The 27,442-nt window shown below is 42.1% G+C and overlaps 1 pseudogene; it reads left to right on the top strand.

Annotated features, from left to right (window-relative positions):
• Window positions 1–1,250: 1,250 nt before the first annotated feature.
• Window positions 1,251–19,827, top strand: LOC122096477 (annotated as a pseudogene).
• Window positions 19,828–27,442: the final 7,615 nt, after the last annotated feature.

Below are 27,442 nucleotides of genomic sequence, written 5' to 3'. Positions count from 1 at the left end.
CTCTACTATCTTCCACCTATTAGGTTGACTGGAGTTAAGAGGCTCATTGACTTTCCTGCCCAGGCTGACTTTGAACTCTGATCCTCAGATTTCAAGCCTCTCTGTACTGCCCTGGACTACCCATGGAATTCTTGCCTCATATTAATCACTTAAAAAAGGCAGAAGTTTATCTGTGGCTCAAGTAGTAGAGCCATCTACCCTTCAGTTAACTAAGTAAATCAATAAAACCTCAGAAAGAGAGGAGAGGAATGAGAGTGAAAGACAGAACATCTTACAGTAAGCAAAAGGAAAGAAATGTATATATCACCTGGAAGAAATAATTGTATTGTCAAAGCTTATAGAATTGTATTGTCAAAGCTAATAGAATTCACAAACTTTATCGACCATAATAATGACAATTTGCATTGTGAAGGTTAAAATATGTTTGTGACTTCAACTAAATATCACTATTCCACAATATTCTGAAATAAGAGAAATTTAGGTAATCACCTAATCTCAATAATAGTAAAAATCTCAGAAAGAGTCACCAGGCCTTAATTTCAAGCCCTAACACCAACGTGCCTAACTCCGGCCAAACACACACACACACACACACACACACATACACAGAGCAGGAGCTGAGTTCTCACGCTTGGAGCAGAAGCCAAATGAAACAAAAAGTAGACTGTAGTAGACCTATGGCTTAAGTAATAAAGCAAGCTGCTTTTAAGAGAAAAGAAAAGAAAACCTGAGTATGAAGGCAAGGCCCTAAGCCCCTGACTCTTCCCAGAATGGAAATCAGTCATGGAATCCAACAGAACGTGCCCCTTCAGTTCTAGGCCCTCCTATCAAAAATAGATGGTAGGCTTGTTCTTGGCTTCTGGCACAAGTACCTTGTGTAGAGGAAGCCCCTCCTCTTGCTTCCTGGATCCCAGGGTTCAGCCTCTCTTGTGAGTCAGGGTGGGAGGTGGATGGCAGTGTGGCAAGAGGTTCCAAATAGAGTGGCAGCTGTGCTAATTGACTTGAGGCTGACAGCTGGATGCCAGGGTTAAGTGATAACAGGTAGCTATCTCTGATTACCCAGCAATAGGCAGACTGAGTTGGAGCACCTGCTGGCTCTGCCTATCAAGTCCACCCCATCTCCTCTGCCCCGTAACAAACAGATGTTTAAATGGGGATCTGAGTTGGCTGTGTCAGATTCCTGCTCCCCAGCCCTACCTGTTTTCCTCTGTGTACACCACTGCTGAGGACACACATCCAACTCTTTCCAGTCCTACACCGTGAGGGAGATCGTGTACATACAGGCAAGCCACTGTGGCAACCAGATTGGCACAAAGGGGAGCATGACACTGGCCTAGGATCCTAGTCTCAAATTTAGGGGGATGAGGAGGAAGAGGATGGGGTTGGAGGGTGCAGGTGGTGGTGGTCATGTCTAGGCTGAGGTAGGTGGGGCTCCATAGTAGTCCCTAACCTCCTGGAAATCAAGTCCCCCAGATAGTTTCCCCAATTTCCCTAATTTGTGTGGCCCAGGTGGGTGTGGTTTTTTAAGCAAGGCTGGGGTGGTTTCAAATCCCTTGCATGTCTTAGTCTTACCTGAGACTCAAGTCATTGTACTTAGTTTCCTGGGAATAGACTAATGCATTTTTGGTCTGATTTGAATGAAAGGAGTGCAGTGTCTTTGAGCTGACAGATACAGAGGATTCCCTTTTTGTCAACTGATGAGTATTAGATAATTGAGAACAGTTCATCCACCTTAATGCAAATTTCTCTGAGTTTTCATGCCCTATCTCAGTTCCCTTAAGTTGGGTGTTTTCTAAATCAGTGGTTGTCGGTGTATGATCTGAGGACCCTTGGGGTTCTGGAGACCCTTCTAGCTGAGTCTTCAAGTTACTGCTTTGGCAATTTCATGTCCATATAAGGCCAGGTTCTCATCATAGAATCCAAACAGAATATGGTATCCCGTAAGATGGAATAAACATAGGAGAACCCAGATGTCTTCTATTCAGCCAGATAGCAAAGAGATTAACAAAACTAAAATACCATCAATTTTTGTGCTTTTTTTAATTTAAAATATCTAATTTTTTTACAAAAATATTTGTGTCAACAGGACTTGGGTTTCTTATAGTTATTTTAAAATCCATTGTTTGGACAGTTAACATTCTAGGCCATAATACACTTCTAGTTCCATCTCAGTTTGGGGAAATGCTAAGCGATGAGCACAACATTGACTGCACTGGCAACTATTATGTAGACAGCAGCTTACAGCTGCAGAGAATCGAGGTATATTACAATGAGGCAGCTAGTGAGTGTCTCCTGTCCGGCTTCCAATACTGTGGCAGAATAGGTCCCTGGGGAATACTAATGACAAGGAAGGAGTTCCTGCCTTTCTTAGGGTGGTATTGTAGTTCGAATTTGGGGCCTCAATCTTGTAAGTCAAGTGCTGTATCCACCTGAGCCACTCCACCATATATTTTGTTTTAATTTTTGAGTATACACTTGTGAATTTCCTCAGGAAAGCCTTTTACTGAATTCCCCCTACCTGTACTTGCTGACTAGCCACACCTGGATTTTTTTTTTTTTTTGTCATGGGGCTTCAACTCTGGGCATAGGCATTGTCCTTCATCTCTTCAATCTTTCTTTTCCTTTTATTATCAGGGGTTCCTTTTTTTAGAACTCTCTGGGCTTCTGGGATAACTCCTTCTAGCTTAGTTTAATTCATTAATTCTGCTTGTTGTAACATATTTGCAAATTTTAAGTTTTTATGTTTACTATGCGTGAGCCGCAAAACCGCTTGTGAAGTTGTAGGAGTTTTTGGAGGCAGCGTCACATCAGATGATTGATTGGGGCATCGCCCACATTTAATCTTTGGTCCTAGTCTTTATTATTTAGAGAAGTCATCTCTATTGGACTGGAAAGAAACAACATGCTCTGTTCACGGATCAATAGAAAAATAGCCAAAAGGAGAATAAAAGCAACGAATGTACAGCCAAGAAGAATATAGTAAGAATAAAGGTAGAGGCTATAAAGGTGCAGCCAAGTGTATGGGAAGCCTTGAACCAACACCCCCTTCCTGCAGGCATGCTTCCTTAAAGCTCTTTGTCTAACGCGATCTCATGCAGACTCCGCAGGAGGTGGCATGACACCAACTATTTCAGGTAGTTTCTTGGAGATGAGAGTCTCCCACAATTTCCTGCCCCAGCTGGCTTCAATCTGCGATCGTAAGATCTCAGACTTTTGAGTAGCTAGAATTTCACCCTTCAGCAACCAGAGCCCAGTTGCATTGCCCTCTTTAAAATACAGATTAAATTTCTAAAAAAAAATTTTGAAATTGAAAATTTTAAAATTTTAAAGAGGGATGTTCAGTCACTAATATATATGTGAATAGTCCAAATCATAAAGCATAGAGTGTCTCACCTTGAAATCTATAACACTTCTGGACTTCAGCATTTTGAATATGAATACTTAGCCAACAATAAATTCTTTTTAAGGTTTTTAAAGTAAAAAACATTGTTGTGATGTAGAAAAACCCAATAATAATGTGTAAACACTGCTTTTAAATGATACATATTGTCTTTCCTAATACAAACAACCTTACTGAAGTCTACAGAGTAGATTGTCAGTTTTTGTAACTGTCAATGTGAAATTCATTTAATTTTATATAAAGAGTTTCCATTCTACATCATTGTATACAAACAGAATCGTAGATAATTGGTTTTCCTGTGTAATAAACCAATGAAAAAGTGCAAACAAAAGGACAGAGCTATTTAATGTATTTGAGTTTTATAGATCTACATTTGGGGATGTCCTCACCTTGGTATTTTGTGTTGATATTGCTTAAGTAAGATATAAGACTTTAATCTTGTGGTTCCTTGGTTGAGAGTCGTTGTGTGGAATTGTGTCACTGCTATGAACAGTATTTTATGTTGTGTCTTTATTAGATCCTGTATATCAGGCAGGATGGCCAGTTTTCTTCATGTCATTGTTTAGGAAGGGGGCAGTCTCAAACTCATGTTTATATCATTTTAACTGATATCCCTTTTGAAAAATCAGGTTAAATGGCAAATTGCAAGTAATTGCCCAAGGTTGCTCTGAGTATTTGAATACAGGGAAATGTGCTATTTGATAACAATTATTGAAACATTATAACACAAGAAATATGAATTTTATGTATTTTCCCCAGGAAAGCATTATACTTGAATTCCCCCTACATCTACTTGCTGAAGAGCCACACCTGGCTCTTTTGTTTTGTTTGTTTGTTTTTTTTGTCGGCAGTGGCACTTAAACTCTGGGCCTATGCACTGTGCCCCAACTCTTCTGTTCAAGACAAGCAGCCCTACCACTTAAGCCACAGTGCCATTTCTGGTTTTCTATTAGTTTATTGGAGATAAGAGTCTCACAGACTTTCCTGCCCAGGCTGGCTTTGAACAGTGATGATCTCCAACTTCAGAGTTGCTAAGATTATAGGCATGAGCCACTGGTGCTCTGCACCTAGCTACTTTTAATTGGGGAAGGGAAGGGATAGTGGGAGAACAACAAAGGAGTGGGTAACAATGTTCGACAATAAATGTTCTCATTTCCTTACTCATGTAACTGTAACTCCTCTATACAGCACCTTTACAATAAAAATAAAATTAACAAAAAAGAGAAAGCTTCTTGCTGATAGGCAATGATGACTCACACCAATAATCCTAGCTACTCAGGAGGCTGAGAAATGAGAATCATCGTTCAAATCCAGCCTGGGCAGGAAAGTCCCTGAGACCCTTATCTACAATAAACAACTCAGAAAACTGAGAGTTGGACTGTGGCTCAAGTGATAGAGGTGCTAGCCTTGAGCTGAAGAGCTGAGGGACAGTGCCCAGGCCCAGAGTTCAAGCCCCACCATGAACAACAACAACAAAAAAAAAGGTGTTGTCATCTTTCTTTTGCCCCATTAGACTCAAAGCCTGATGCTCATCTTTGCCTCCTGAGTAGCTGAGATTTCAGCCACCATGCCCAAAGCAAAGGAATAAAATGCATGGAAATAGACAACTGCAAACGTCCTTAAAGTTGCTGAAGCCTCTTGCATGGTGATTCATTCTCAAGATATCTTTTCTGTTTCCATGTCTGAAATGCTGTAATTTCTATAATGAATGCTGAGAGCCACTTAGAATCATAAGCTCTGCTCCTAAGTTCCTTGTCAAGTATAGGCCCAAGTCAACTCTTGTTCCCACAGGCAACAAATATGTTCCTCGGGCCATCATGGTGGACCTAGAGCCTGGCACCTTAGACTTAGTAGGATCAGAACCATAGAGTTTCAGTCCAGACACTTCATATTTAGTATGTCAGCATGGTCCATAGAAGATGGCTAACAGGCACCCCTCCTTCCTAACATCCAGACACTCCAGTTCCCAGAGCTGAGCTGAGCCTTTATTCATCTAGATATCATCCTCACCTAACCCACCTATTTCAGTCCACAGGTGTCATGTCCCTGTCCACTCAATCAGCACAGATAAATACCAGTCTGCAAACAGCCTCTGAAGGGAATGATCAGCGAGCAGGGAACGCCTCCAACAAGGTTTCAGTGCTGCTGGCCATTTCAAATACCTGGCAATAACAGGGAACCATTTCAGGACACCAGAAATCAAAGCACAGCTATGTTTGAGCAAGGTGCAGACAAGTGCCTGCAGCTTAGCTTCCCTCTGACCATTCTGTTCTCTTGTTCCGCCTGTGAAAGTAAGTACTTTTCCAGTATTGAGGCAGGCTCTGTTCATTTTTTTTGGTCGGTCGTGGGGCTTGAACTCTGGGCCTGAGCACTGTACCTCAGCTCTTCAGCACAAGGCAAGCACTCTACCGCTTGAACCACAGCATCCCTTCTGGCTTTTTCTGTTTATGTGGTGTTGAGGAATCGATCCCAGGGCCTTGTGCATGTGAGGCAAGCACTCTACCACTGAGACCCCTTCCCATCACCAGGCTCTGTTCATTTTTAGAAGTACGTGGTTTGGGTTAAAATGTATCTTCCTCCACATTGTCTTTACTTTCTTTAGAACCTGGGTGATTTGTAGGGTCCCAGATACATTGAAAACATTTCCTGGGGGCTAGGAAGGTGGCTCAGCAGTACCGTGCTTGCCTTGCATGCATGAGGCCCTGGGTTCGATTCCTCAGCACCATATAATCAGGAAAAAAAGCCAGAAGTGGTGCTGTGGCTTAAGTGGTAGAGCACTAGCCTTGAGCTGAAGAGCTGAGAGACAGCGCCCAGGCCCAGAGTTCAGGCCCACGACTAGACCCCAAAAAAGAAAACATTTCCTTTATTTCACCAGTGTATCTAAAATAATAGCCAAAGTTGCTCAGAGGAGCCTATAGTCTTCACAATGCATATAGCAAAGTCATTATTCCTGGAGTATGTGTCTCATCATGTCTTTGTGTCTGATAGGCCAGAACAGAGCAGGCAATAACTGGGCCAAGGGCCACTACACAGAGGGAACCGAGCTGGTGGAGTCTGTGCTGGAAGTGGTGAGCAGAAAGGTGTGTCTGTCTCCAGGGTTTCTAGCTGGCCTACTCCCTGGGAGGTAGCACCAGGTCAGGCATGGGCACCCTGAGTCTCAACAAGATCCGAGAGGAGTTCCCAGACAGCATCATGAACACCTTCAGTGTCATGCCCTTGCCCAAGATGTTGGACACTGGCACCTTAGACTCAGTGAGATTGGAACCATTTGGCCAGAGTTTCAGACCAGACAACTTCATATTTGATATGTCATCATAGTCCATGGGAGATGGCTAACGGGCACCCCTCCTCCCTAACATCCAGACACTCTAGTTCCCAGTGCTGGGCTGAGCCTTTATTCACCTAACCCTATCATCCTCACCTAACCCTACAACACCATCTTGTCTGTCCACCAGTTGGTGGAAAATGTAGATGAAACATTCTGCATTGACAACAAGGCCCTGTATGACATCTGTTTTTGCACCCTGAAGCTGCCCATGCCCACCTATGGAGACCTGAACCACCTGGTGTTGGCTACCATGATCAAGGTCACCACCTGCCTGCGCTTCCCTGCCCAGCTGAATGCAGACCTGCGCAAGCTGGCTGTGAACACGGTGTCCTTGCCCTGCCTGCACTTCTTCATGCCTGGCCTTGCACCCCTGACAAGCCGTGCCAGCCAGCAGTACAATGCTCTCTCAGTGCCCAAGCTCACCCAGCAGATGTTTACACCAAGAACACGATGGTCACCTGTGATCCCCGCCATGGCTTCTACCTGACAGCGGCTGCCATCTTCCGAGACCGCATGTCCATGAAGGAGGTGGATGAGCAGATGCTCAACTTGCAGAACAAGAACAGCAGCTACTTTGCAGAATGGATCCCCAACAACGTGAAGACACTTGTGTGTGACATTCCCACACATGGCCTCACGATGTTGGCCACATTCATTGGCAACAACACGGCCATCCAGGAACCCTTCAAGCACACCTCAGAGCAGTTCAGTGCCATGTTGCAACACAAGGCATTCTTGCACTGGTATACAAGCGAGGGCATGCATGAGATGGAGTTCACTGAGGCTGAAAGCAACATCAATGACCCGGTGTCCAAGTACCAGCAAATCAAAGATGCCACTGCTGATGAACAGGGGGAATTTGAAGAAGTCTTGTGGAAGAAGAGGTTTAAGATTTCCCATTGCTAGCAGTGCAACAGGAATGCCAGGGCCTGCCTACTGCTTCTCAAATAAATGGTGCTATCCTGAGCTTCTGTTGTCCTGCAGTGGGACCTTGCTATGTATCATCATGCTCAGCCTTCTCTGTCAGGAACTCACTGACAGTGAATGTAAAAATGCAGATTTCTTTTAAATATGATTGTTTTAAAACCCTATTTGTATAAATAAAGAAGTATACATTTTATACCCTGAGCCCTTATTCTTCTTTAGAATCCTTTTTATTCTTTCAGTGTATTTGAAATATAAATTTGGACAGAAGGATTTAATCTTAGCAATATAGGACTGGTGCTCAAGAGGAGTATTAAATTCATGGTTTTTCTGCTATTTTGAAGAGGAGGATGACAAGTGCCAATGTTGTTGTTTTTCCTCCTGGCCCAGTTTTATAGTTTTCAATCTCTCAAAAGCATGCAACTAGCAAAAAAGCAGTTTGAAGAGAAAGAAAACTAGATCCAGATGCTACTTCTCCTTCAGACAACCACAGGTTCTTGTCTCATGTCCCATCAGAGGGATTTCAGTCACATTCCCCAGAAACAGTATCAGGAACACTGATCCCTGTGTTTAGAGTTCAGTTGGCAATGAAGCAGCACTCACAGGATGAGTGCAAGTTCCTGGTTGCCAGGGTAGTTTCTCAAGGTGTCTGGCAGCTTTAAGTACAGAAGTGATTCTAGATGTTTGAGGGAGTGAGAGGCTGAGAAGCTGACCAGTCCCATAGTGTATCAAGAACTGCTTGACACAGTACTTCCAAGTCAAGGAGAGGAGGGGAGACATGGCCTGTCCCAATGACCCATTCTCATGTTCATTTTTCCAGCAGTCAAAGCTGTCTGAGGCCCACAGGGTGTTGTAAGGATATAAGGGATGGATGGATCTAGCCTGTTGGGTATGTTTACTTTACATGAGTGAAACAGAAATCTCAATTGCTTAGAACCTACAATGGCCAGGAAGAGGGTGAACACTTCTGTTTTCCCTGGAGGCCAAATCAATCACTGGTTCTTTTTGCCAGAATCTTTCACTCTTCTTTCAGTGAGGCTCCAGGCAGGTTGTCTGTGCCAAGCATTCCTCCATGGCCACCAATAACCTGTAAGAGTACCTTTTTCTTCAGAAAAAGGGCTATGGGAATACTGCAACTTATAGAAAGCTCTAAGGAAAAGGTACTTCTGGGTGAGGTGCAAGTACCTTGTTGCTAGTAAAGTTGGGAGATGGTAAGTTCCGTAAGTTTTCCTCTACCAGGCCTGAGGTTGGGGTAGGGTAGGGAGGGGTGGGATAGAGATCTTTAAGCCAAGCTGGTCTCACTCATTAGAAAGTAAACTGTCCCAGAGAGTGATCTGTGACTAGAAGCAGGTTATTTTGTGTCCTTGCCCCAGGGAGATCAAAGTGCAAATAGCTTCCATTGTGGGAGTCCTATGGAGTAAGTATTGATACCCCTGGGTCTCTAGTCCTAGAACTGACCAGGTTGGATGAACCCAAATCTTCTAAGGCTGCTGGGTCAGAACTGAAGGCAGGCCTGGCCAAGGCACTCTCATTCCTCAGTGGGTTAAGGATTGAGGCCAAGCTGTGATGGAGGCACCACCCATCCTATCTACCAGTGTTTGACTAAGAACATTTTTGTTTTCTCTTAAGTACCCATTTATGAGTCTTTTCATGAGTCTTTTCTGGTGGCTTTGGCTTATTTCTTTACACTTTTGAAGAAGTAGTTCTTGGTTCATAATTAATGACTCATGCCTCACTCCTTAGAAAACTCCTGTTGATAATTTTACCAGTAGACCACCATGTATTTCTCAGGCATGACTTTTGTTTTCTCCTAGCCAGAGCTCTGCATTCATTGCCACACAAGCTAATGTGGAGGTGATTCCTATAGATCGGTGATTTTTTTGTCCAATTGCTAAGTGCAGCATCTCCCTTATTCTCATGTACCTTAGTAATTGTATCAAATACTTAATAGAGTTCTTGACAAGTATGATAAACAAAGTTCAGAGGTGAAGATGCAGCTCAGTAGTAGAGTACATCCCTGGCATGCACATGACTCTCAGTTCAGTCCCCAGCACCAAAAGGAGGAAAGGCAACAAATGTTAGGCTCAGGAGAGGATACATTAGGACTCATAGAACAGCAGCACCTAGATTGGCAATGAGGAGTTGTGAAATGAGGGAACATTGGTAGAATATTTGTAGAGGGAAAGAAGAGAGCCCCTTGATGTGTGTACCCTTTTAGAAAGCAGAGGTAAAAACAGGGAATGAACCTCTGGTAGTCAGCCTAGGCCGTGGAGGGAAGAAGCCATGACATGTATGTTACTCTATTGGGACCAGAGTGTAAAGTGGCACCACCATACCAGGTCATGGCCCAACAAGAACAAGTTTGTCAGAAACACATTCTTGCATTGGAGAGATGTCTTTTGACCACTTTGGCCATGTTAATATTTCCTTATGCTGCTTCTTTTTCCTTCCAACTAGTCATACCTATAGCAGATCCTGTCCAGGAGACCCATTCTCTCTAATCTTATTCTCTAAGTCTCCCAGTTTATAGCTCCATATATCCTAGACCAAAAAAGTAGGGGGTAGATACTCTGTCAGACATAGATTGAAACTGAAAGGTATCTTTGAAGTAGACTTTGACAAGGTTCAGGTATTGACAGTCTTGTGTTGATATGTGCTGTGATTGCAACCAGCTTCTGGTCTAATTCTGAGATGACAGTGGGAGAGAAATGGTGATAGGACATCATGGACCACTATGGTTTCAAAACCTTCGCAGGTACATCTCCATTCATGGATGTGCTATCAGCCAACATACAGATGTCTGTTAAAGGGATGATGGCCGGGAAAAGGAAATTTATTGGCCACAGATGAGACCAGCCTTTGGACAAGTGGTTGCCTTTCAGTGTGAGGCAAAGAATGCCTACCTATACAGAGATATTTTTCAGGAAGCAAGATGATTCACTCACATCTTCTTATCCACAAAATAATCTGAGAATAACTCTGGAAGACCAGGGGTGAGAGTCATGTGCTTTGTGTTTCTACACGACTGCTTTGCTTCATGGCTCTTTATGCTCTTCTGAAACCTCCTTCTGAGCTGGCCCACAATGTGCCCAGGAGGCAGGAATCAAAGGGGACTTGGAAGCTTGGCTGCTAATCACTCTGGCCACACTGACTTGGGGCTGTAGGCATGTGCTGGGAATCTGCTCCATTCTAACGGTATGGGCTCCAGTGGGAGCTTTGGTTCTTACCAGGAGAAGGTAACAGTGCCTCTGTTTTTGAGCCATCTCCCAGGTCAGGATGTCTTTATCTGCAGAGGCTGGAGCTTTGCCATATCTCTCATCATGACAGGTTTTTTTCTTTCGACATTTTCTTTTTTCTTTCTTTCTTTCTTTCTTTTTCTTTTTCTTTCTTTCTTTCTTTCTTTCTTTCTTTCTTTCTTTCTTTCTTTCTTTCTTTCTTTCTTTCTTTCTTTCTTTCTTTCTTTCTTTCTTTCTTTCTTTCTCTCTCTCTCTCTTTCTCTCTTTCCTTTTTCCCTTTCTTTCTTTCTTTCTTTTACTTTTTTTTCCTTTATTTTGTCAGTCATGGGACTTGAACTCTAGGCCTAGGGGCTGTCTCTCTGTTCTTCAGCTCAAGTCTAGCTCTCTATCACTTGAGCCACAGTGCCACTTCCAGTTTTCTGGTGGTTTCTTGGAGATAAGTGTCTCAAGGCCTTTCCTGCCCAAGCTGGTTTTTTACTGGCATACTCATATCTCTGCCTCCTGTGTAGCTAGGTTTACAGTCAAGGGCCACTGGTGCCCAGTTTGACAGGTTAATTATTTGCTAAACATAACAATGGCCACATTCTGTCCTGGGAGAAGTTTCCCCATCATCCTACAACACTGATGGTCTTAGTGTTGTGGCAGAGCACACAGCAAGGGGGCTTTCTATGCATGCATATTGACTAATACCTGAAAAGGCAGCTTGCAGAGGCCAAGGAGATTGTTGTTGGAGAGATTGTTGTTCAAAAGCCCTTAGTGCTAGGAAGACTCTAGAAATGCATACATCTCAACTTGCACTGGGCATTTCCAAATTTTAAGTTCTAGTGTTGTTTCTTTTCCTTTGTACACAGCTTGAGTAGGTTGTTCCAGACAAGGAAAGCTACCTACAGAAGGTCTGTGTGCTAGCTACACTCATACAGAACAAGTTCAGGGCTTGATTTTTGGTACATTTTTAGACTGCAATCTGTTCACTGGTGAGGTTTTTTAATGTTTCCAAGATCATTTTAAATGATTTTGTGCCCTCTCACCATATCACTTAGGTTTCTATCCTAAGCTAAATCAGCAACAACAATAATAAAAACAACAACAAACAGACTGGACTCACTTGTAAAGTAGTTAAAAGTGCCACCTGCTGTTCAAACTGCAGAAATACCCATTTCTTGTAACCTTCAGAGAAACAAAGGCTTTCTTCTTCTTCTTCTTCTTCTTCTTCTTCTTCTTATTATTATTATTATTATTATTGTGAAAATACCGTACAGATGGGTCTTTCTTTTCCTATGCTATTCCTCTTGTTTCATAGTTACAGTGTATTTTGTCCCCAGCACATATGTCTCTCCTTCCAGAAAATAAGCAATGTACAGACTGTTTATTGCTGTTCTATGCAAAGCAAAGCACATCAGTCTGGGCATGAGTTTTCTGTAGTCTAGTAAAACGCTTATAGTAGTCTGTACCCAAAGTGGTTCTTATCATTGGAACTTATGGTGACTTCCAGGTGATAAAAGAAGTCCAGAGTGCCCTGAAAACAGCCACTGCCGATGACAGCAGGTGTATCTCAGTGCACTGGGCAGCGTCTTCTATTGTGGCCTGGATTTAACTTACTTGATAGACCATCTCACAGATGATAGAAAGAGAAATGGCACCAAGATGGCAGATGCAATCAGGTTTGCAGAGCCAATGTGTTTGCATCAGGGTTGGGGTTAGTTTTCCAAGTACTAGAACTGAAGATCACAGCCCTGCATAGGCTTCAATGTCAGTCATTTAAGTCAGTTGACTCCATTAACTCATCTGCTCTTTCTGTGAGTCTGATATTAATGACTGCTTATCAGAGGCCAACAACTGAAACCCAGCAAGTGCTCAGCATGTTGGCTAAGAGTGCTGTATAGATAATGTACAGCTGCATGGTACTTGTGCTGTACACTTCTCCTATGCTTCCCCAAATTCTAAATATTTCTAGTAGAGAGGAAAAAAGCTGAATCCAGCTAATGAGCACATCTTACATCTGTTGGGTTGTTTTAATAGTATTATCGTTTGATTGGACTCAAAGCCTCATACATGCTAGCATGCATTCTACCACCTCCTGCCCCCTTCTTGCTTTAAGTATTTTAAGTAATTTTTGGGCTTTGCTCTTCCCTCACGTACACCTCCCACAGAGCTGGGATTTCAGGAATGAACCACCTAGGCAGAAGAATTTGTTGAGATAAGGTCTGCTTGCTAACACTTTGCCTAGACTAGCCTTGGATCTCAATCCCCCCCATCTCTGTTATTCCCCAGAATAACATACCTATGGTTTGAAATATTATAATCCCATTAAATATTATAATCCCATTATTATTCTGAGTTCTCAGATTGGAGTTTTGTGGTGCTAGAAGGCACTGCTTTCTTACTTGACTTGAAATTACAAACCTTCATCAGTGGACATAATTCTGCTCTAGATTATCAGAACCTCATATAAATGTGTGACACTGCTCATTGTTAAATCATAGTTCAGGATATGTTGCATGACTTTAAGCCTCACTTTTTACACACACACACACACACACACACACACATACACAAACACACATACATGCCATTGTCTTCAGTGGTGACTTTGTACATCTTCTGTGAGACCACCTGAGTCCTCTCCTGTGCATCTTAGAGCTTTTTTTTTTTACCAATCTTGCTGCTCTCCAGTCTGCTTCCTCCTCAGGTATCCAGTCTCTGCCCTTGACAGTGGCTGAGGCTTATAGTACTAGTATTAGAGAAAGAGAAAAGATAGATACAGATATTTAAGTAGAAACTTCATCTCTTGCACTTTTAGGTGATTTTAGATGCTTGTTTTCATCAGATCCTCACTCCTATTATTTCTCCCAGCCTCACAATGCCATGTCCTTCTCCTAGATCCCACAGAAGGCTCAACTGATATTATAGGAAACCGAAACATTGTGCTTCTGTGAAACCTGCATTGCTGCTGCTTTGAGTAAATGCATTTTTATCAGTGATAATTTTGCTTAATGGAATATGGGAGAATCAGAAAAAACTACTTATTTAAAGCTGTTTCACTTAACCTTTCTCTTACTCAGTTTATTTAAATTAACTTCATATGCCTATGAGGGACATTACACAAAACAATCTTTCTATGTATTATATTTTTGCCTGTTTCTGTGGTATCATGACTCAAATTCCTTAAACTTTTTGAGGCAAAACTCTTCATTGTGGCAAATATTCAGAATGGAAGGAAAGGGAAGTGAGAATGGAGATCAATTAACATCTTACATCATCCACTGTCCAGGGCTGCTATTTCCACTATTGGAATTGATGATACCCAGTTTGCAGATTCATTGTCATGAAATGGCCCTTACATCATTGATAAAACTGAGTATCTTGGGTTCCCTTTATAGCATTGGACTTTTGATGTCTGCATACTATGTGTCTGAAGGACCCAAGAGCAAGCTTATCTCCACAGAAGTGAGGTCTCCTCTCATGATAGAGTGAGATAATGTGGGGACTTTCCAAAGGAAGAGGCTATTACTCAGCACTCCTATCTTACAGGATTTGGAGAGAGAACAAAACAAACCCATAAACTGTCCCTAGAACTTGACCTCTTCCTACTCATTCCTTTCTTCTTCAGATAATAAAGCTGAGTAAGCTGAGGAAGGAAGCACATTACCTCCTAATTCAAATTTTGTTGCCTGGTTTCCCCAGACAATTCCTACACCATTCCATGAGGGTTTGACCTAACATCTGATCTTGTCAAGTGTCTTCTCAGAAGGAATTCTATTGAATAATAATGTCTTCAAAAACTAACTTTGTGGAAAATCTTTCCTTCCCTTCCATATCTAAGACAGCCTTTAACTCAGTTCACAGATGATCCAGTGGGAACAAATACAAATTGAGTATGCTGCATTGTACACCTCTTAATGTTTATGGGCTTTCATTTTAAGTTTTAAAGGATAAGTATAAAATCCAGGAGCCTGCTGGTTCATGCCTGTAATCCTAGCTACTCAGGGGGCTGAAATCTGAGGATTGCAGTTTGAAGCCAGCTGAGACAAGAAAGTCCATGAGACCCTTATCTCCAATAAACTACTAAGAAAAAGCTGGAAGTGGTGTTGGGATTTAGTTGGTAGAACACTAGCCTTGAGCACAAAGAGGCTGAGAGACAGTGCACAGGCCCTATGTTCAAGCCCCATGGCTAGCAAACACAACCACATGTATACTTACTTAACAAAACTGTACACATTTCCTCTTTAGGTCCATCATGATCTCCTACCACTAGCCACACTGCCGCTGGACTTTTGTAGTACATGATCGTACAGCTTTGTGGACCGGAGAGGTCTCTCCTGACAGGTCATTTCTACAAAGATTTGGTGGGTGGCTGTGTTTTAACAAACTGAGTTTCTGTTCAACTCATGTTTACAAATGAGTTTACACATCATCATTGCACCCTTCCTCTGAGCAGGGCTGCTGGTGAATTTAGCATGGACCTCTGAAATAGAGACATAATTTCATTTGACATTATTACCATTCCAGGCAAAAATTGAGATTCCAGTTATAAAACAATATATCAATCCTATTGAAATCCTGGTATTGATTTTCCTCAAAGACTTTGAAACCAGAATTTTTTTTAATCTTGAAAATGTAATACAGAGGGGTTACAATTACATGAGCAAGGTAATGAGTACATTTCTTTTTTGGGGGTTGGGGAGTCCGGTCGTGGGCCTGAACTCTGGGCCTGGTCACTGTCCCTCAGCTCTTCACCTCAAGGCTAGCGCTCAACCTCTTGAGCCACAGCACCACTTCCAGCTTTTTATTTCTGCTTCTGTGGTGCTGAGGAATCAAACCAGGGCCTCATGCATGCAAGGCAAGCACTGTACCACTGAGCCACCTTCCCAGCCCAAATGAGTACATTTCTTATCAAGCATTGTTCCCTCCTCCTTTGTTTCCCCTTACCATCCCTTCCCATCTCCCTCCCCATACCACACCAGAGTTGTAAAGTTCGTTTTTCGACATAACGTCTTGTACATCTCATTGTTGCAATGGGTCCATCTGTATCCCTGTTTAAACAATTTGTTTTTTCCCTTCCCCTCCACAAATTATAGCAACATCAAATACAGTGAAAACAGGGTTTATACTGAGGAGGAGGGACATAAAAACCACAAAGCAATCATCTTATAAATATGTTTAAAACAATAGCAAGAAAGAAAAAATATGTGAGTCCTTATCTTGGACTCATTTCACCTCTGAACATTTCTGCTTGCCTCAGACATATACTAGTCATTGCAAATAAGGGAAACCATGGGACCTGTGTTTCTTTGGGCTTGAGATGAGAATTTTTTATATATGTACAAATATATCATGGGAGAAGCATGGAATCGTGGACAGTTTTTGATTCTTATGTGTTCATGTACCAGAGCTTTATCGTTAAACTCCATTGTGAGCTTTCGAATAATGCCTTGGGCCATCTCATTTAGAAACCTTAGATATTAGTGCAGCTTGTTCTTTTAAAGGATCAATTCTTGCATAATGCAAAACATTACTTACCTTGGGGGCAATTGGCAAGGCTGAGATGAGGTCGGCCTCACCTAACAGACAACACCTCACACCAATTGCTGGAATCTGCATCTGTAAGCCCTGTTCTCCTGTGTTCCTTACAAACCTCCCAACCTCCCTCCTTACAATATAATCTAGCTGGAAGCATTGACTCACATTTGTAATTCTAGCTACTCAAAAGTCTGAGATACATCCAGAGGATTTGTGTTAAGACCAGATCAATTAGAAAAGTCTGTTAAAATTGAGCCTCCAATGATTAATACAAACAGAACTGAAAGTGTGATTCAAGTAGTCAAGTGCCAGCCAACTAAGCAGAAGACCCTGAGTTCAACTGCAGGACTTGCAGAGGGGTGGGGTGGGGGGAGGGAGGGGGGAGGGGAGATGCAGCACTATATTCCATCTGATAGTATTCAGAGGATGAGGAACTAGTAGCAAGTGCTTCAATATCTGTTGTCAGTCAAGCCCTGGCTTAGAACTCTGATTATGAAAAGTTGTAGTTATTCTTCAATGGTCAGGCTCAAACTACCTATAAAGAATAACTTTATATGTATGTAGGTATAAGTTTATGCTTTGATCTACTGTGTGAAATCAGAACAAGAAACTACCTCTGAAAACAGAATCAGCTGTATGGTAGGGAGGAAGAAGCAGATTCCCTATATAGTATAGCATCAACCTCCCTGGAACTACAAAGCCTATAAAACAAATTCCAGCACAGCATTGGCTGTGTTTTATGGCAAGTGCTTGTCCCCTGCAAAGGCCACCCTCTCCCATGTCTGCTTTGCTCTCCAATTTCCTGTGGCAGTAGCATCCACCAACACATAATGGGATACAGGCATTGAGATGCTTGCTGATCTTTCTTTCCAACCTTATGTCTTAAATTAGCTTATCTCCATGTCCATAAGTTAATTTAGTCCAGTTTATAAGACCTTAGAAAATACGTGTTTCCAATTCAATGTGTAAAGTCTCCTTGCAGGGGCAGGTTATATCCCTTGGTCAATAACCCTTCAGTCAGTACCAGACAATCTTAGTGCCAAGTTCACTCTGAATTTTCCTTTTTCTTGGATACAAGAACTCCCTAAAAAAAAAAAAAAAAGAACTCCCTGAAATCAGTATGATCTTTGGGTCTTCAAAGAGAAAAAGTTGGAAAGGCTATATGCAATAGTCAGAGTGGCCAAGAGCCACTGTAAATACGAAAGCCGTTCTGGCTATGTCACCTACAACCGGTGGCAGCAGCCACACCTGTGTAATATCCAGGCTGTAGGTAAGCCTTTACAACCTGCAGCAGGTAGATCCACAGTCTACCTTTTCTGGGAGGAGGCTTTTTAAGAAATCTTAGTTTTTATGATTTGCACAATTTCTGCTTGGCAACTTCCAATCTAGAAAATTTTTTTGTCATCTGCTCACATATGCAATGTTTTTACTTGTTCCCTGTGTACTGTTTTTAACTTTAGAAACTTAGTGAATACTTTCATCCAGTCTAAGAAGCCTAATTTTGTAGCAGCAAAGGGCCCAGCCATTGGACTAGAAGCATCCATATTGTCTCTTTGTGATGTGGTTTGGACTAAGGAAAAGGTTTGGTTCCAAATACCCTGTACCCCCGTAGGACAGGATTCAGATGGTTGCTCTACTGGTATCTTTCCCAAGGATATAGGAGGCACATCTGTGAGTACCTTGGTTAAAAACTTATTTTAGACAATGTCCTAAGAACCTGTGCTTTGGGTGTTGTTCCACTCAGGGTATCTTGTGTGTTCTCTGGGGACATTTCATCAAACCTACTTGGTTCATGTAGTGCTGTAATACTTCCAAGGAGAAGGCCTTTCCTCCCATGAGGAGCCTCCAGATTTACCTAAATCACACTGATATCCAATTTTCAATCAAGAATTTTCTTTTACTTCACTTGAAAAGCTGCCCTTTTAAAGTGGCAGTGGGAGGCCATGCACTAGTTGCTCACACACACCTGTAATACTAGCCTTTTGGGAGGCTGATACCAGAATTGCAGTTTGAAGCCAGTGTAGGCAGAGAAACCCAAGAGATTCTTATTGCAATTAGCTTGGAAAAAGCCACTAGGGATCAGTGGCTGGAATGGTAGAGTGCCAGCTTTGAACAAAAAGAGCCAGGTTAAGAGCCAAAGGCCCTGAGTTTAATCCTATTATACACAATGTCCCCCACACCCGTACCCACACACCTTCCCCAACAAACACACAAGAGCAATTAGGGAGCAAACTTGCACAAATAAAAGAAGCGGGGAGAGGGGTTCAGTATAATTTTGTGGTTCATTTTTTTCACTATTTAAATTGGTCCATTCATGATGAGAGATTGTGTTTGTGGTTTCTCAATTACATATACCTTGTTCCTTAGTTCTAGAGACAGACTGAGAGTGTTGGCAGAGAGGAGAATGCACAGAGATTGAATTCTGTTGAAGGGAGGGACTGGATGTCAGATTGGATAGGGGACAAGTGCAACTCCTCCAGCTCCACCACTGAGTGTCCCATAGTTTGACCTGGCCAATTGGCATGATGCTGTCTTTGTACCCATCAGTGTGGGGAGTGTAGGAAGACCATTGTGTCATGAAAAATGACTGTAGCTGAGGGAGTTGCAGGAGGAACTGACAGCCCACAACTGAAATAACAGGATCTCCCTTTGGGGTTCACAGCTAAGTTTACCTCCTCATGTAGAAATATCCAGTATCCAAAGGTATCACTTCCTTGGGGAGCCTACAATGAGGGGAGATAGTACAATTTCAGGAGCAATCTTGGGAGCAATTAGGGTAAAATGAAAAAGAAAATGCGTGACTCCTCTCTGAAATTCCAGAGGGTAAGAGTAACTGAGGAGAGCAAGCTGTCAGTCACTGCTGAGTTGGTAGGGTTGAGAAGGAAGGCACATTGGAGCTGGAAGTCACATGTGTATTCCTAACTATTTAAGATGCTGAGATTTGGATGATCATTATTCAGGGCCAGCCCAGGCCAAAAACTGGGTGACATCTCCTCTTAAGCTAGCAATGAATATCAACTTCACTACAACAGGAAGCTTAAAATAGGTGAGTCCAGGCCCAGGCATGTACCTGGATAGGAAGCAAGACCATAACTAAAAAATGACCAGCACAAAATAGGCATATAGCTCACCTACCTAGCAAGTACAGTACTCTGAGTTCTAACACGAGTACCATGAACAAGGGTAAGCATGGTGACCTCGGTGCCCCAGTGTGATTCACTGAGATGGCTGCAGCATCTGTTGCTCTGTAGGCTCCTGCCAAAGAGGAACAGTCCGTCGACATCCCTCAATCTATGTCTACCAAGACAGCAAATGCTGAGCAGAACCCCTCACAATGGCCAAGGATGGAGGTTTGGTTGGAACTTTGGCCCCTCAAAGGGGAGGAGAGCAATGATCTACAGGACCAGATGGCCTCCTGAGTGAGAGAAGGGCAGAAGGAGGCAATGTTGAGGTTGGTATGAGGTTTGTGTTTAATGACTAATATGGCTTCAGTGGAAATGTTCTGACTTTGAATAATATGTTTTATGACATGTGAATCAAGGGAGAGCTAGGGCAGTGAGGGAAACACACTTGTGTAAATTTTCCATAGGTTGAAACTTACTCTAAAGTCTAAGTTGTTTTTGAAAACTGAAATGTGGAGAAGTTGATAAAAGAGCACAGCTCCCCAGTACTGGCACTGTTCTCTGTAGATTTACCTGCCCTATCCATCCCTCTACTGGTGGGTACTTGTCCCCAGGGTGCCTCATACCCCATCCCAGTGTGCTGCTCAATCCAGAACAGCTGCTGTTGGGCAGGGAGGATCAGGAAGCCCTGATGCACTCATGTGCCAACAGTGCTTCCTTCCCTTGGAGGCACAACACAATCCAAAGCTCTGCAGCACCCTATCATTGCTATGAATTGGAGCCACCAACACTTGGGCTTTGCCTGTATTATTCCCCCACACCTCCAGACCAGCCTTTTGGGGACTTCTGAGACCTGGAGAATACGAAAGGGAGGCCTGGAGGCAGCATCTATTCCCATTGGAGCACTGAGTTTGCCACAAGGACCTAACAGGCTGAGAATCTTGGGAATGAACAGTTCAGGGTGGCTAAACCTTGATACTCTCTGCTAACATGTCAGGCATTTACTGACATTTATATTCTAGCCCTCTGTGTCCATCAAACCATGGCCATTTGGGGTGTGTGTGTATGTCTGATAAGTCAGAAAGTGATTGGCTAGCAAACAAGAATGACCAGTGCTAATGGGTTCACATGGTTGACTGTATTGGCCCTTTATGAGAGATCTCTGGTAGATCTGAATGTGATGTTGCAGTTGACAATTCTTTCCATCAACTCATCCCTCTATTTATCATTCAATTCACATCCTACTCCCTACTTTTCCAGCTCTCTGACCAGCAGTCCAGGTTAACACTCAGTATTGTTCAGCCCTAATACTTTGACATCAAGTAGATGACCAGTGCAGTCCCATTTGGGGTTATTTTCCTCTTCTTGTCACTATAGGATGATACTGTAAGGAAGTGGTCAGTCCCCTCCTTGGCTTGCATACCCACACTGTCTGACCACAACCAATCCATTTCTATAAGCTCATAAGTTCTTAGTAAGTATGAAGGTGTCTTCTCAGAAATTGCATGCCACGTTTTAGGCTCCTGTCTTTCTTCACCTGTAGCCTAGCATACCTTCCTTGGGCAGATTACTGAGTTTTTCTGAAACTTCGCCAGCAATTTGAGAAGAGTAAGGGTTGGACTCAGGTCTCAGCCTCCTACTTTCCTGATATCCAGGAGTCCCATAAGTACAAGAGGGTATTCTGCCCTCACCTTGGAGGTCCATGTTCAGCACATGAGGGTATCGGGTCAGGTCCCATAGTGCTCCACCTGGCATTGAAATGCTGTTTTGTCCATTTTACTATGCTGTGTCCACCTATCCCTACCTGATTAAGGGTAGATCTTTAAGCTCATTGTGAGTTATTACTGAAGAAGATGACTTGCTAACAATGAAATGCTAATTCTACCACTAAAGAATCCTTATTTCCAGGAAAATGTTAAGATCATTGTAAACAATAATCTGGGGGAATGTGTGGAGGTGCAATGGTATGGGAGGATGAGGGTCAACTAGAGGAAAGACTAAGTAAATATGGATAGGTAAACACCATCTAACCAAATGGCATTTTGGAAATGGAATCTTTGTACTGAATGTTTCAGTGGTAGAATTCTTGATGGTTCATTGTGTTTGGAAAGATTCAAATTGGTTTGAAGTCTCTGCAACATAAGCACGTGTAACTTAATATTATCAGTGTACACAACAAGTGCATGAGTATGTGAAGTTGTACACATACACACACATACACAAAGTTGGAATTGAAGAGATGTTATTAGTACAGACCTGGGACTAAAGGGCCTGTGCTACCAGCAGCACAAGGTGACCTACACTATGATAGCTCTTGCTCAGATTGTATGCTCACCGTAAGCCATACTTCCAGCCCTTCTTTTGCGATTATTTTGAAGGTAGGATCTCAAGACTTTCCTGCTTAGGCTGGTCTCGGAGCCACCATCCTCCAGATTTAAGCCTACTGATTAGCTATGATCACAGGTGTGAGCCACCAATCCTGGCCCACTGCTTGTGTGTTTAAGTGGAAAATGGTTAACAGCCTTGAATCAGCCATGTCATTCACACTCTTGGCAAAATTCAGGAACTCCTTTTATTGTCTTGCACATCCAATAATTTGGAAAAGTGAAAAGCACAAGTCAGGAAAGACTCCCTAGTAACAAACAGATGTGTATGGAGCTAGCTGGGAAGAAGGAAAATGGACCACCATGACAGTGTGCTGGCTAGAGACAGATGGCTCCAGTTAGACCAGATGGAGAGAACCAGATAAAGGCGTGAATAGAAAGTAAATGGAAGAGAGCGATGTTAGAGCTATTGGCTGACTTTCAAAGGGAAGAAAACAAAAAGAAGTAATGAGGCTAGTCATGGTGGTACATGCCTATGATCTGCATACAAAGGTAGCTTAGCCCAAAGTCCTACTTAGATTAGACCCTATCTCAAAAAAGAGAAGAGAAGTTACTGAGAGAACAGAGTGGAACCACTATCCCCGAGTTCTCTGGACCTCAACATGTTGGCATATACTATTGAGAATATATTTCTATTGGCTAGCAGGACTAGGCTGTGGCTTCCCTACTGTATGTTGAGAAAGAAAATGATACTCTAAGATGGGAAAATTCAGTGGTCCTAGGGCCCTTCTCCTTTATCCATTCTCACTTGTCTGCCTTGAAGAACTGACTTAATATAAAGAACAAGGTTTAGTGAGATTTCTGATAAGTGTTTACTTATAATAGATCCTTTTCCCCCAAGAAGAGGCTGCTTAGTCAACCTGTGGATTAGCAGAACATTCCACACTCTTCAGATGCTCATGACCTGTCCAAGACTGTGCTCAAATGCCAGCCTCACTTAGGGTGATGTTCAGAACCTTGCAAGGCTTTCTGCTGAGGAACAGGTCCCCTGCCACTGTGTTCATCTTTTTTGACTCTCTTGAAGAGTGGTGAGTCAGCCATACCTGTGCCCTCCAGCATTTGCTCGTGTGCTCTGTGCACTGCGTGGAAGTAAAAAAGCAGTGGAAACTGTAGTGTCCTCTGGGCACTTTTCATGAAGATTTCATCTCTTGAGAAGGGAGACTCTATCCACTGCTTGTTTACCTGAAGCCCAGAAGCTCTGGGTCTGGTTTTCAGCACCGCCAGGGAAACACAGAAGGAAGTCATCATTTCAACCCATTCTCCCCTCTTCACCCTGGATGAGCATCTGAGAGCCTGTTGCTGGAATGGTAAATCCAGACACTTTCCTCTGAAACCAAAATGAAAACCTGGGACAAAATTAAAGTCAATGTAAAGTGAATAAGCATGTATCGATGTATACACTATTACATATTGTAAAAACAAAAGAATGTCCACTTCCTTCATGCAGTCATTCGAAGTCATGTGTCAGACTCACTCAGCATGGCAATAATTTTGGGAACATCAAAGTCCTGGCTGCTTTGTCTCTTATAGTTATATCCACATGGTGAAATGTGATATCCAGCAGTAATAGCTCAGCCATTAGAACATGGGCTCTGTGTCTCAGGAACAAGTCACTTTTTGTAACTCAGAGAGGAAAAGAAACCCCAGACAGCCATTCTATGCCTGGCTGACTTCCATAAGATTAACAATTACTTGGCCTTATTTATGGCTCATTTTCTTGCATATGAAGAGTTCACACATGGGAGCTGGCTTTAGAGGACAGAGTGCAGATAAAGGAAGTTAAAACAATAATCTCAAACACAAAGTAGACCTTTTCTAGTTCACATTTTTGGAGTCCATATGATTCTGAAGGAGGTTATGCCTTTCTCATAATAGCCCAGCCCATCTGCCCATTGGATCATGACTCCACACAATTCATAATTAGTGTCTACTAGCATGTGTGCCACAGGGTCTGGGATTTGTGAGTACCCATCCTCAGTGTTGACAATGGGGGATGAGGCCCCCTCTGTCTGCTTGCATCATGTTTCACATCTCAAAACTCTCCTTCCTTTCAGGCCAATGAAACGATGCTCAGTGGTTGGAAGCTGACCACACAGGAGACTTGTGGCCAAGGCCTGGTCTCCCAGGTTTCTGGCCAGGGAAGTCATGGTTCTAGTCATGGAGCTCGCCTCCTGTAATACAGTTGTTCATGTAGTTGGTTCTTTTACATGTTAGCTTTTAAAAAATAAAATCTTGGGCTGGGAAGTTGGCTTAGTGGTAGAGTGCTTGCCTAGCATGCATGAAGCCCTGAGTTTGATTCTTCAGTAACCACATACCCAGAAAAAGCCAGAAGTGTTGCTGTGGCTCAAAGGTTAATATGTTAGCTTTAAGCAAAAAATGCTTAGGGACAGTGCACAGGCACTGAGTTCAGGCCCCAGGAATTGCAAAAATGAACAAATTGTTGATCAGCTTTTACCACTTCAGGCCATAAAAAAGGGTAACAAGGCTCAGTACTGCTGCTACAAGAGCTCATGTCTTCCCACAAACAGAGGGTAAGGCTCATGTCTCTCACTTTCCAGTACCCAGAAAACCCTCATATGGTGAATGGATCAATAAAATGTGGTATACATGTATGAGCTTACATATATATATATATATATATATATATGTATGTATGTATGTATGAGGTTACATACATGTATACCACATTTTATGTACATATATGTATATATAGATATAAATATATACATATATGTGTGTATATGTACATATATATACATATATATAAATGTATGTATAAACACACACACAAACAGAGAGAAATCCCACTCATCCATCAGAGAGCATGATACACTACCATTTGTAATAATGTGGAAAGACTGGGAAAGCATTATTTATGGGAAGTAATCCAGACCCAGAGAACACAAGCTTCATGGTTTCCCTTATTTGTGGCTGCTAGAATGCTCCAATAAACCCAAAAGCAAATACACTCAGTTGTATACTAATAGTTACAGATGAATTAACTGAAGTATAGTAGACTCTATGAAGAGAAGAAATAGTGTGGTATTTTTTCCTCTAAAGAAATGTTTAATGGTTTGCCAAGAAAACAAAAACTCTCAAAATTTGCCTGGCAATCCATTCACTTGCTAATAACTTAGTAATTAAGGATGCTCTCACCAGAGTGGGCAAGAGTAAGCGTAGTAGTCATACACATTTTAGTGACTAAAATTCCAAAGCCTACTGACATCACAAATAAATGTATCATGTTTAAAATTTTAATCTATTTCTATTTCCTAACTTTCCACACCAAGAATTATTGTCTTACAAGGGAATATGAAAATAAAAACATCCATTTGTGGAAATGAGCATGAGGTTAGTTGTTCTTTCTCAGAAGTTTGTCTCAATGAAAACAAAGAAATAAACTTAAATGCTGGGGAAAATAAACGTTATTACTTCATTATACCATAAAAGAATGTAAACTGTGAGCAAGGTAAATATGACAGGCAAAAATAAGGCAAATAACCGAGTTTCAGTGAAGTAAATTTCTTTTTTCTCATTGCTATCTAAAACCCTCCATCTCTGTGTTCTTCTGGTACACAGCTGAGAATCTAGCAGACCTCTTAAGGACCAAAGCAGAATGGACAATCTCCACACAGCCCAGATGAACACAGTGAGTTGACAAGTACCCAAGGAGTGGGTGTTTCAATATGGGAAACTGTTGGAATAATTATTCTTTCCTCATAATCCAGACAAATGTTCATGCCAAGGTCCAAAAATGTCCCCAAGTCAGGCTTATAAAGGCCACAGGTGAAAAAGAAATAATCTAACATGAAAGTTAAATGTTTCAAACAGAAATGTGGTTATGCATGACTGTAATCCTAGAACTCTGCAATGTGAGGCAGGAGGATCTTGACTTTTAGTCCAGCTAGGCAATAAAGCCAGGTCTTGCCTTAGGAAGCTGAGGTTTCCTACTATCACTTGCCAAAGAATAACTACTTGCACTAGAAGCACCATCTGAGATTTCCATGGCACCCTGTCCATCTTCACATTCATTGCCTTTACTGGTTTCTTCTCTGTCACCATTTTCTAGTCAATCAAATACAGTTCATCTTCCTTGGCCCTATCTTCTGCACACAAATTGTTCCTGCCAACAGTGCCAATCCTATTGTTTCTCTGTATTTTAAACAGTGTCCTATCTTCATCTGATTGATCATTTTCACTGGATCTCCATGGTATACTTGTGAGCTCAATTACTAGATGTGGTTGTTTCTTTGGTCTTGGAGATAATTCAATATTTCAATAATTCAATATTTCAGATGTCCTGAAATCCCTCTCCAAACTTGAGCCATGCTTCAGAGAGGGAAGCAGCAGCTGTGCCCACTCTCCTAAGACTTGCTCTTCTGACCTGTGGTGGACTCTTGTGAAAAGGATGGGTACTCTATGTCCCACTTCCTTTTCCACTTGGATCTGCTGGTGCCATCACCAGAGACGTGGTATCAATTCATGATAATATACTTGTTTGGAGAGAATAAGACAAAAACCAATAAAGGAAGCACAAGGAAAGTATATGGTGTTCAGTGTGAAAATAGAAAATTCATAGTGAAGCAAAATTTATGCAGGTTAAACCTTCATTTTCAGAGGCCATGAAGGTCAAGCCATCATACTAGTTCTTCATGTCTGTGTGTAACATTTATCCTCATGCTCTTCTGTGGTCATGTAGATCATACTGACCACCAGGAGTCACTGGAAGTACAGGATACATTTGGTGCAGGGGTGGAGGGGTTCTCCTGGAGGCCTTTTTTGGCACTGACAGGCCAGTGATGAGGGCAAGAAAGAGACAGCAGTAGTTGCAGGGATTACTGTTAATTATTAGATATTAAATTATGTCTCCAGCCGGGCGCTGGTGGCTCATGCCTGTAATCCTAGCTACTCAGGAGGCTGAGATCTGAGGATCGTGGTTCAAAGCCAGCCCGGGCAGGAAAGACCGTGAGACTCCTATCTCCAATAAACCACCAGAAAACCGGAAGTGGCGCTGTAGCTCAAGTGGTAGAGTGCTAGCCTTGAGCTGAAGAGCTGAGGGACAGCGCCCAGGCCCAGAGTTCAAGCCCCACGACCGACCAAAAAAAATAATAATAAATAAATAAATAAATTATGTCTCTATTTAATGATGCGTCCGAGTTGAGCAATTAATAAAGCATTAATTAATAATTACTCAATATCCTGTTCTTGTTTATTATATATGTACATATATACATATATTTACATATTTTATAGATTGAGGCAGATGTCTATATATAATTAAATTATGCATCATGTGTCACTACCTATTATTAGGTATTTAATTATGTCTCCATGTAATTTTTATTCTGGTAATGCTTAATAAAATATTAATAAAACTTAACACACTTCCTATAATTGTTGCATCTAATTTAATCTAGAATTATTCACTAATTCAACCCTTTATCATTTATTGTAGTGACAATTATTCCACCTATGACATTTATTACATTTATGACATCCTATAGCATATAGATTTGCATCCAAATTAT

This window comes from Dipodomys spectabilis, unplaced genomic scaffold, assembly GCF_019054845.1.
Source record: "Dipodomys spectabilis isolate Male_0828 unplaced genomic scaffold, ASM1905484v1 ptg000374l, whole genome shotgun sequence".
Lineage (NCBI taxonomy): Eukaryota > Metazoa > Chordata > Mammalia > Rodentia > Heteromyidae > Dipodomys > Dipodomys spectabilis.
The sequence above is the reverse complement of the archived record's forward strand: the minus strand, read 5'-3'. Positions and strand labels throughout refer to the sequence as shown.